The sequence below is a fragment of the Stylophora pistillata genome, chromosome 2, assembly GCF_964205215.1.
Source record: "Stylophora pistillata chromosome 2, jaStyPist1.2, whole genome shotgun sequence".
Lineage (NCBI taxonomy): Eukaryota > Metazoa > Cnidaria > Anthozoa > Scleractinia > Pocilloporidae > Stylophora > Stylophora pistillata.
The window spans coordinates 54,736,976-54,749,307 of record NC_142520.1 but is presented as its reverse complement, the minus strand read 5'-3'; positions in this window follow the sequence as shown (position 1 = coordinate 54,749,307).

The following is a 12,332-nucleotide window of genomic DNA, read 5'->3' as shown; positions in this document are numbered from 1 at the left end:
AAGAACACAGAAATTTCGGAAAACACCTTTATCGAACAAAAATTGATTTGAAAGCAGAAACCTCAAGAATCAAACGCAGCAACGTGTTTCCAAAAGGAAAACTTAAATTGTTCTTTCGTCAAGTAAAACTCCCACAAATTTTTATGGTACACGGTATGTGTCGTTGTCAAGTGATCTGAAGATCCTGGAATAGTTTGAAATTGAGCGTGAAAAAGGACCTAATCTCGGTCATCCAAGTCTGGAAGAAGTAAAAGAGAGACCTTCAGCAGTAAGTCAAGACCAAAGAAAGATAAAGCAGCATACATATTACTTTTTGTAGATATTTGTTACCTTAAAATATATTCTCATTTTAACTATCTCTGATTTACCCCAATAGAGCATAATATTGTGACATAAGGATATACACGCCTGTCCGGTTTCCAAGGTCTCTGCTTTTCTAATTACATCCATGGAAACGGGTTTTATTCTAAGTTGGTTGTAGCACACGTCAGGTTTTTAAGTTCTGTTTGTTTGTGTACGTGTAGTTATTCCTGCGTTTGCCCGGAAAGTTTAAGTATTGTTGTATATAATAGTCCAGTCAGCCAACCAGTCAGTGGTACAGTCAGTCGGTTGAACAACTTTGCTCATCATGTTGTATTATTTTGAGTTTTTGAGTAGGCCCCTCTACTCTCACAGTCCCTTATTTCTCTCATGATTGCACAGGAGTACTAGAAAATAACCCAAAAAATTACACAAAGGTGGGTTAGGAAAATCCACGCTGAGTGTGAAATCCGATTTTAGATCTGAAAGCTTTGAAAGAAAAGTGAATATTATTTTTTTTGCCCACAATTTGATGGTTAAATGTTACAAAAAGAAAAGACACAATTATTTGAAAAAGGCTTTTTAAACAATTAAATAGAGAAATCAAGGGTAAAAATTAGCCCTGTGTTTGTGCAAATCAGCCTCTGAAGAACTGGGCCCGAGGAGGCTTAAAGAAATGCTGGAGGTTACATGTGGTGGATCAGCATCCCGGCATTCTCCATGCTCCACAAACGTGAATTAACTCTGATGGTGATGGACCACTGAGCTCATAACACTAATACCTGAGATGGCCTTTAAATCTTTACAAGTAATGACAATTATTCAATAGTTACATGAGTCATCCATCCTTAAAGAGCTGAGCAATCATATTTATCCATAAAACTTAAAATTAACTATTGGGGTTACGTTAGTTTTAGAAGTATGTAATTCAACTGACATCAATATATTTTGAAGGCTAGATGACCTTAACCAATCATTGTTATATTATATATTCAAAACAACAATCCAAATTACAACACATGGCAATACATATCATTGTGGCTAAATCAGATTTGTTTGAATAAAGTCTAATGAAATTGACTAAACACATGACTATCAAAGAATCTATGTTGTTCATGTGCCGAGCTGAAGTTCAAAAATGATAAAGTATACATGAAGTCGTTCGTGCGGTGAAAGGTAAAAGTCTGCCTAAGCGAATGACTTACATAGTGAAGGGAGCTAGTCAATCTAAGTTTCTGTGGTATAAAGTGACCAAGAATATTTTCACCCACCCCTGGACGGGATCCTACTCCTTGACAGGTAGCTCCACAGTATTTTTTTTCTTATTTCTTTATCATTTCACTTGGACCATTAATACTCCTGGGGACACTCCTCGGGACACTCCTGGGGACACTCCTGGGGACACTCCTACGGACACTCCTGGGTACACTCCTGGGGACACTCCTGGGGACACTCCTGGGGACACTCCTAGGGACACTCCTGGGGACACTCCTGGGAACACTCCTGGGGACACTCCTGGGAACACTCCTGGGGACACTCCTGGGGGCACTCCTAGGTAGAGTGACGTGATGGGGTCATACATGGACTCCTAACCCGTGAGGGAGAGGCATTTTAACAGTAAAGTTTATTTTCCAGGAACAGTACAACTTGACTCCTCTAATGGCTGAACTGGACCTTTTCATTATAAGTCTAACGCATTGACATTAAAAGAGCTCAAGAAATAAACTCTATATACCCTTGCTCGCTTCGCTTATTCAAAAGTAATTGTAATTGGGTAAAAATGATCCTAACAATGTTTACTATTTATCTACTAACGCTACATTATGAATGCTGCAATCTGATTGACTACCCTAAACGCTATCTATTTAAACAACAGAGTGTTTCTGTCGAGGAACTATCGGTTGATAGTTGCCCCGCGAAAATTTGATGTTCTTAAAACAAATACTTGCCCGATAAGTGAAGCTTCGAGGGCAATTATGCTAGTTCCGAGACATAAACGCTCTCTTTTTAAGTGCCTTATTGTTCACCACTAAATTTTCTTCCGCGTGCCAGTTGAAAAACAGTCAAAACCTACTAAACGCAGATCAATCAAATATTTATTCATGCGTACAGCCTGTCATAAATGTCAATAATTCGCAGCAGTACACCAGCTAAATAATACGTTATACCTGTCAGAATTTAAAACTCACTGTTTTTCCGATCTGCCTAACTTCGCGGCTATCAGACCATTCAAAATTTTTCACGGATGAGTACTATTCATCCGGGTATTTAACGCGGACGGGTACTATGGACTGATAGTCTCTACACGGATAAGCACTATCGCGTCACGTGATCAACTTAAACCAAAAAGAGTCGAAGAAAATTTAGTGGTGAACTATAATCCATGATAGATAATGCGTTAAGTGAGCAGCACGTGACCTGACCCATTTGCATCACCCAATACAAAAATATGAGCCTGTATGTTGACAACACCTATGGAAGGTGGATACCCAGTTGCAGCTCCTTGTTATGCGGGGATTTCAATCGCCGAAATGTTCGCCGCTTGACCACCCAATTCAATCTCAAACAACTGGTAGACAAGGGAGGACCAAATTTTGGACTTAGTGATCACAAACCTCCCTTAACTATACGATGCAAACTCAGTCCAAACCCTTCCCCCCTTCGGCCTGTCTGATCATATGGTCGTTCTTGTGGGCACCAAAGCGAGGCCAGTGGGAAAAGGTTCCAGTTGGGAATCTGTTCCAAAGCGGGATACTCGCGCAAGTAGAAAGTTGGAGCTCGGACGCTACCTCTCGTCTCTCGACTGGTCCCTATTCAACCCGCTGATTCCTGCCTAGCCAAATTGAATCTGTTTGTAGACATGATTCACATTGGTATGGATCATATCATGCCGATCAAGCACCACAAGATTCACGTCAACGATGCACCTTGGATCACTACTGAGCTCAAAACCCTTGTAAGGCTGCGACCGCAGAAAGCGTTCAACAGTGGAGACAAGAAGAGCTACTATTACGACCGTAAGGCTGTAAACCGAAACCGTAAATCGCTGCGCAGCAACTACTTTGCCTCAAAAGAGATACAATGAAATATATGAAGTTCATATATTTTGTACTGCGGTATGCCTCAAAAGTTGAAAATCTCAAGTCCACCAAGCCCTCGCAGTGGTAGAATGCTGTGAAACAGATTGCTGGAATGGTTCCCTGTTCCGGTTCGGACAGCATTCTCTCCAGTTTACAACTTGAAGGCGAAAAGAGGGAACTTGAAATCGCGAAAAGAAATTAACTCCGCCTTCCTTGCTCCCATAGAAATCTTCCAACCGTTAGAGCCAGTTGCAACTGTAGAGGACGAACCCTATGTATTCACTCTGTCCGAGCCTGCGGTTCTGTCCCCCCCTGACACAATTAAATCCACGCAAAGTGGCCGGACCCGACTGTATTCCTGATTGGTTCTTGCGTAAGTATGCTGAGGTTCTTGTCGAGCCCGTTACAGCTATTGTACAGCTGTTGTACAGCTGTTGTACAGCTATTTTGTTGTATCGACCCATGTTGGCTGTTTTGAAGATCATTGACCGTGATCAATACGGTGCTATCCCTAAATCCTCCACCCTGTTCGCTCTGATCTCGATGTTTCACCACTGGTCACAAGCTTCAAACGGTACCGGTGCAGCCGTTAGAGTCGTGTTATTTGACTATCGCAAGGCCTTTGATCTTATCAATCATAAGATACTTGTCCCTAAGATCATCGGCCTCGACATACCGCACAGCATCAAAGCCTGGGTGATTGACTAATTGACGAATCGACACGAACGCATCAAGTTGTTCTCTGACTGCTTTTTGAGTGGGGCCCAGTCCCTGCCGGAGTTCCTCAGGGGACCAAGCTCGGCCCCTGGCTTTTCTTGCTCATGATCAATGATCTCGAGGTTGTCGCTCTCATGTAGAAGTATGTTGACGACACGATAATCTCCCAAACCATACCCCGCGGCTCTCTGGGTGACGTGCAACACGCTGTTACTGCCGTGGAGGAATGGTCTCGGTCTCAGTGGATGCAACTCAATGCCGACAAGTGAAAGGAGATGATTATTGACTTCAAGAAAAACCCTCATAACTTCTCCCCTGTCGAAGTAGATGGTCACGAGCTTCCTGTCACCCACTGACTGCGCGAAGATATTAGGTGTTACGATATCCAGTGACTTGAAATGGAACAATCATATTGTAGATTGCATTAAGAAAGCAAATAAGCGCCTGTATTTTATTGTTCTCTTGAAAAGGGCCCGTGTTCCCATAAGGACATTGTGAACTTCAATTGTACAATAATTAGACCTATACTAGAATACTGCGCTCCAGTGTTCCCTCATGCACTCCCGGCCTATCTTAATGAGGATATAGAAAGAATTCAGAAACGCATGCTTTCTATAATTTCACCTGAAATGTCATATTGGGAATGCCTTGAGAGTCTAGGCCTACCAACTGTGTACGATAGACGCATAGAACTCTTGTGTCATTTGTTCGATTCCATTGTTAACAATCCCGAACATAAGTTGTACCATCTTCTGCCACCAAGGAAAAAATGTAGTTCTAATTTAAGGCGTCAAGAGATATATAATTTGCCACCTTCTCACACGGAACGTTTTCGACCTTCTTTCTTTTATGCTATTTCCCAGGTGCGCACAATGGCTCCTAAAGTTTCAGAGAAAGTCGAGTTTAATTTCAGATATTCATACATATTTTAGATTTTCCTATTGTACTAGGCATTTACATTTATATGATTGTATTTAGCTTTATAGTTTAACCGATGTCATCTGTAAAATACGCGATTCAGTTTTATGACTGCAAAGTATTACTCAATAAACGATCTATCTATCTATCTATCTATCTATCTATCTATCTAAGCTTTGGGCGACAAGTAGGTTTCCACAAACCATTAGATTAATTGCTGTTGACTTCCACTCGTGATAGTTGATTCTCGAGCCCGTAGTCCTTTGTTTTATAGCCTGATTCTTGAAGGAATTTTCCATGGTTTCTTATTATGTGTTCTTCTCATCATGCTCACCTTAAGGGAATAAAGTTGATTCATGTAAATGAAGTGAAGAAAAGAAAAATTATAGGATTCGTTTCTATAGAAATGAGTCGCTAAGACCATTGTAATCATATTTACCCCTTGAAAACATTGGAAAATGAAAGAAATGGTTTCTGGATCTATCTTTCTTGTCCTGGTGGAGTAATAAACTGCTTCTCACCCTGCCTCCCTCAGTAATCAGTTATCTTCCCTAGCCAGACAATCTTAACAGATGGAGGCAAACACTAGTGGCCTTTCTAATTTAGAGGGCACGCCCACTAAAAGGTCTTGCATCAATAAGTACTACTCTACCAAAGATTCTTAATGACACTACTGTGCCTAGCATTAAAGGTGGACTATGCAGTAAAACCCACATGAGTTTTTATCTCTACAATTAAAAGTATCTAAGATTGCCGAGAGTAACCGAGCTGTGTAAATAATGCCCTTCCGCCTCCCGAAACTTCCAGTCACGTTTTCTTGCCATCACATCCCACATCGCTTTGTTGAGATGGGTTGTAAACGGTCGGATAAGTTTTTAATCACTTAAGATCGATCAGTTTACATCCATCAAGTATTACTTTGATACCTTCTGAAACATCGACTAACTACTTCACTATACTAGTCCGCCGACGTAGCGAAGAGACAAGCACTCTTCCATCCCCTGTAGTAGTCTACTAACTAAACATATATTTTCTTCTGGCATACGGAGTTTACAGCTCATTAACAGTTTGTTTCATTGTTGATTCAATTCACTGTAGGACACGCCATTTGGGGCGTGTCCCTTGGGTATTCCTGATTGGTGTGGTTTCAGTATTTATAGACGGTTGAATGTGATTTAGTCCTCTCACTCTCGCTCCCCACGATGACATCGAAGTTGTAGCAATGGACAGTAAAACGGCTCGATCAGAAGCAAAAGTTGTTATCACTCCGGTACCCGAGGTCACGGAAAACTCTTCATCACAGGAAGAACAATCAAATCCACCTTTGGTTGATCAAGTGTTCTCTCTTTTCAAAACCTATCTGGCCTCCCAACTCGAGGAACAAAGCAAGCAGCTCGAAGGAAAGTCGGAAGTCGTTAAGGAAGCCGCCGAGTTCAAATTTAAGGGTAATAGGAAGCAGTTCGAGTTAAATGCCCTACTGGACGACATCTTTGGTCAGATAGAGGTCAGCCTGAACGAACCGCAAGAGATCCGCAAGCTGGTGGCAGAAGGGCGACAGCTCATAAAGAGACGACAGAAGTTAATAAAGCTCGCAGATAGAAGCAAAGACGGGTGACTGGTTGGGCAGGAATACGAGTCGGACTTGTTTCCGACTCTGAAGATGAAAAGAAAATTTGGAAGGCTAACTTCGGCAGAAAAGAAAAGGAAGGAATCTAAAGCTAACTCTGGCAATGCTTCTAAACATTTTAAAGCTGCTAGCGATGTTCAGCTTTTTCGCGGGAGGACCTTTTATTTTCGTTGTGATGTATCACGTTGGGTTGGATTCCCTGAGCATCCAACCATCATTCCTTTGGTGTTGTATTTCTATAGTATTTAAGGAGAAAATACTTTACGTTCGTCTGAGCGCAGCAAATTAGAACGTAAATATATTTTCTGCTGGTAGACGGAGTTCACAGTTCATTAACAGTTTGTTTCATTGTTGATTTAATTCACTGTAGGACACGCCATTTGGGGCGTGTCCCCTGGGTATTCCTGATTGGTGTGGTTTCACTATTTATGGACGGTTCAGTGTGATTTAGTCCTCTCACTCTCGCTTTCCACGCTGACATTGAAGTTGTAGCCCCACCTCCCCGCCCGTGTCAGTTTTCGTTATTTTCATCATTTTCTATCTCCTCGTTTCCAGGCCGTTCAGAATATGTTAAAGAGGTCAACCGTTGTTTCAGATGCAACCGCGCCGGACACTGGGCCGAGGACTGCAGAGTAGGAAGCCCTTTTATCGCACAGCCCAACAGAAGCGGTTTCCATTATTCGAGCAGCGCCACACCTACTAAGCCCGGATCAGGAGGATTCAATGAAGGGGCATCCAAATATTAGCGGTAACGACGCCTCTTTTGACGAGGTAACAAGTGATTACGAACATGAAAGTTCAACGGGGCCGGCCATACTGCAGGTCAAAGGTAGTTGGAGAAATCTGGGTATGCTCCCCTCACGATCAACAGGGTTGCAGTTTCTCTCATGTTAACTTTCAGTAAACTCGATACAGAGCTTCCGGTGGATGTGTTCCTCCTTCCTCTTTCAATTTGCAACAGAAAACGAGTAGTGCGAACCAGTTTGGAAAAGACATTTTGAGGTTTCACACTCTGAGAACCACTTTCCTTTGGTCATCCTCAAAATGCTAAAGGAACCTTGACTAAAAAAAGTCACAGGCACCCTACTATTGTTTTCTCAAATGTTAACTTTGACCGATTTTTTCCCTTTAAAAGTTCCCGTTGGAAAATTTGACAACAAACAATAGCTCCTTGTGGATTATAACTCTACGTTGTCGTTAGTCGGATAAACAGTTAATTCTACCAAACTTGATATTAGCCGAATTTTTTTTTCTTAAAGTCGTTGAGATTTCGTTAACTTCAGTTTTTTTAGTTGTCTGCTTTAGAATAGTCTCAAAATTTTTTCCCCTGAATTTTTAGTTAGAAAGCCACCCAAAACAAATTGGTAAGAAACGAGGCATACCGCTTTCTTTGACCAATGGCACTAACAACAATGAACACAAATTTTGTTCAACCTGTTCCGCCATGTTCGTAATTATAGTCTACCCCCCTCCCCTATCCCGATTTTGAAAATCCCTGCTACGCTCCTAGTCTGACTCCCCATTCGCAACGGCAGGTTTGCTGAGAGATTGTGATAACGAACAGATGTGATGTCAAATTGTTCAAGTGGTATAAGAGCATTAACAATAGTAAATTATATGTAATACAATATCAAGTTTAAACCCAAATACCTAAAAGCATACGCCTCTATTACGGTTTTCTATGGTTTGTGTATCTTTGTTCCTCAGACTTATCAAAAATTATTTTCTTTGCCAATTAATTTTTTCGTTGTCACTCAGTTTCCATTCTTTACTGATGGTCAAGCGAAACTGGTCACATTTTACCTATGGATTATATTCCTTAGTGATGGGACGATCCCTGCATTGGTGTTAGGACGATCCCTGTTTTGTTTGTAATATCTTCTTTCAAAGGTCAGCTTCTCAAATGGTCGTCTGTTGGGATTCCTTACCTTGACTGTAGTCTCTGGGACTTACATACAAATTATAGTTCGCTCTCCATAGGCCTGAATGAACCACAGGACGAAACCCTATCCACTTCCTCCATGGACCTGTCATGTTTCCGTTGATTCCTGAACGGTAACATAACGACATGTTTCCGCTCCATTTCTGTCAATGGAATGTTATCCTTGCCTGTTTCCGTTACTTTTCCTTGTACGGATTAAAAATCTTATCATCAAGTTGCCGTAGTAACCGAAACTAATGAAGGACCATATCTTAATCCACGGACGCGACTATCGAGTGTTTCGATGGAGAGTCTTTAAGAAACGTGCATCTCATTCACGAATTGATTATGTCAGTGGTCTGTTGCTCAAGCTGTTCATTAATGCTCGTAGGCTTGGCAACTTTGAATGGCGTAAAAAGTGATGAACAGGACTTCAGTGACAATCCACCTCACCTCAATTTGAAGCTTTTAGATTTAGAGGACCTTTCTACGTCAGTTAGCGATTGGAGCGATGTTGAACTACCAGTCGATATCCTGCTGTTAACTGTGAAGGACTGTGAGTTCTTGGCATGTTTCCACTATCTAAATCAACCCTCAAGGAGCTACCACAAAAGCATTGCGTATGTGTACTTGGGGTCCATGGGACATGACCATGAGAAGAAATTGAAAACTGCTTTGGTTAGATGTACCGAAGGTTCTGCAGTTCCTGGTGGTGCTTTGACTGTTGTCAATAATGCAGTTCGAATTCCTGGACCCAAAGCGGTGTTTTCTGTTGGTACCTGCATTGGGCTGAAGCCCGAGAAAGCCAAACTAGGAGACGTAGTTGTATCTTCAAAGTTGACAACGCTTGCCCACAAAACTCCTGCGAGCAGGGATATTGGTAACCTTATCAGATATGCAGCTGATGGCTGGAAAGCACCCTTAAAAGACCCTCAAGCACGCAAAGTAAACGTGAAATGTAACGATACTGTCCTGAGTATTCCACGGTCAGAGGCATTCAGTGAGAATCTTATTCAGCAGAATCCTGAGGCAATCGCAGTGGAGGTGGAAGGTGAAGGTAAGACTTTCTTCTTAAATACCGCAACAATGCGTGGAGCAGTCTTAGGCATCCATCAGTTCTGGCTGCAGGTATTTACATTGTATTTTTAGCGTGGCGATATTCTCGATTTACAGCCCTTCCCGAAATCATTGTGGTACGTTCTGGACCGACTTGAAAAGCGTAATAATGAGGGCTAAGTACTTAAACCCTTCTCTCAGAAGAGGTTCAGGCTTTTGTATCACTTTAATATGAGAAGGCCTTACTATTAGGGGCACAATACCCAAAAACATCAATTCAGTCGTCGTGTCTCTCTATCATAGGAGTGTTTGCTGCAGCTCATCGTCTGAAAACGGAATGGGCGGTTGTAAAAGGCATCAAGGGCTACCTAAGTGCGAATCAGTCGTCAAGTAATAAGTGGGATGAATTCGCAAGTGTTATGGCAGCCTCTGTTGTGTCCCACATTTTGAGGAATCCAAGCGTATTCCAAGGTTGGAGCCATTACAATGAAGGTAACTGTCCTCTAGTAACTTACTCTCCTCTGGTTGAATAATTTTCTCTGATCCCACAAGTTCAGATGGTTGAACGAGAGGTTGGATCATTTTATTTAGTTGCCCCATTTCTACTACTTTGACCTTCTTATTTAATTAGATCATTTTGTGTAGCTAGACCATTTTCACTTGTTGAACCTGTTTTAACTATGTACATTATTTCAACTGGTTGGGTCATTTTCCACTAGTTGAATCATTTGTCTTGGGTGAATCATTTCCACTGTTTGGAGCATCTAAAGTAGTGATACCCAACTAGGTGGCTGGACGATTTGATCTAGGTAGATCATTTTAACCGGTTGGACCATGTGAACCAGTTGAGTCGTTTTGACTGAAGGTACAATTTTCATTAATTAAAAAAACGCTTGTGCTTTCACACATCCCATCCCACCTATATCGTACCAGTTAAAAAATTTACTATGATGTAATTATTATGAATTGACAATGGTTTCAAGTTTGCAATTGAAGATACATATTCAATACACGTCAATATATATCTTATAAACCAAGCGCGAGGGCCGTACTGGGAGAATATCGGCCCGAGGTCTTGACAGTACGGACCGAGCGCCGATATTCTTCTAGTACGGTCCCGAGCAAGCTTGGTTAATAAGAGATTTATTATACGACTAAAGTTCAAAGGGACACAAGTGCGGCATCATTCGGGACCATTCGGGACAGTGCTCCGTCCAATACTGAGAGAATATTGACCGGCAATAGTGCATTCATTTTGATTGGTTGATTTTTAGTTATTGGCCCTCTGACTGCCCGAGTCGTGTAATATATATATATATTGATCGTTCAAGGACGACAAAGACGAATTGACGTGTATCAGATGCGAACGTTCTTAGGAATGAGGTGAAGTCGTAAAAGCTTCAATGTTTTACACTGAGCTATTTGCATGTTAGTTTTGGAACTCTTTCGAAAACTTGCAAAATTGAATCTTTTAAACTTCCTTTGTGCTGAGCTGTTCACTGTTTGGACCATCTTAGGTAGTGGTACCCAATAAGGCGGCTGCATTTTTTTTGATCTAGGTAGATCATTTTAACTGGTTGGACATTTTCACGGGAGGTATAATTTTCATTGGTTGGATAACTTTAACCATTTTCATCCTTTTAACTTGTTGGACCCTTTTAACCAGTAGGATCATTCATACTTGAGGAATGAGGTCAACTATTTAAATCATTTTTACTGGTTGAACCATTTTAACTAGTAGGACCGTTTTTACTAGTTGGTGGGTCAACACCATTTGAGTTATTTAAACTGGTTGGTTCATTTTAACTGGTTAGACCATTTTAACCGGTACATCAGTCACTAGGATCGATCACCAAAAACCGAGTACACCATTCTGGCTAGTGTTTTAAACTTGATCAGTTCAAGGAACACCTTGTTTGGTACAACTTTCCAGAGAGATGAAATCTTTCGTTGCTAGTAAATGTGCATAACAAAAAGTCAACACAAGTTTCACACAAAGCTTATTGTAACTGCAGATTTGATAAATTCCTATAATCGGCACTAATATTCAACAGTTATTCCATGTTGGTGCACCAAATATGAGGTGATAATTAACTAATGAGGTGATAAGCACCAAGTTGAATTTAATAATCTCATATCCAGTAAGCCTGAATGGAGTAACTGTTAAAATCCACGAAGCAAAACCTCACATTAAGTAAGAAAAAGATAACAAATACGACCGGTTTGCAGTTGCTGTACAAACAATTCTGGCAGGAACGTTATTTCCCACCCCTGCTTGGCGTATTTCCATAAAACTGAGTCGATATATCTGGTTTTCATTGAAGAGAGGATCTAAAGTAATGGGGAAGGTGAAAGCTATAAAATACAAACGGTCTCCACTGGTTCAGGGCGGCTTAGAAATTCCAGTAAAAGTAACCGTGTATTAGGAGGACGAACGAGTATTGGAAATTTTAAAGAGGAAAACAGAAGTGAGCTCTCCTCTCGAGGGGACAGAGGAGTATCAAGATCAATCAAAAGACATTTTGAACTCGATTTTAAACGTAGACGTCCTGTCAGATAGTGACTCTGAAGAGCCAATAGAGTAGTCATGAACTAGTAAGGCTTTGTAACGAAATAAAGGTGCTTTAAAATAACAATGTTGTAAAATAGCGTGCATTAAATTTACTTCCACATTAATCAAGATACATTTAAATTAACGCGAATTTTGTAAAAT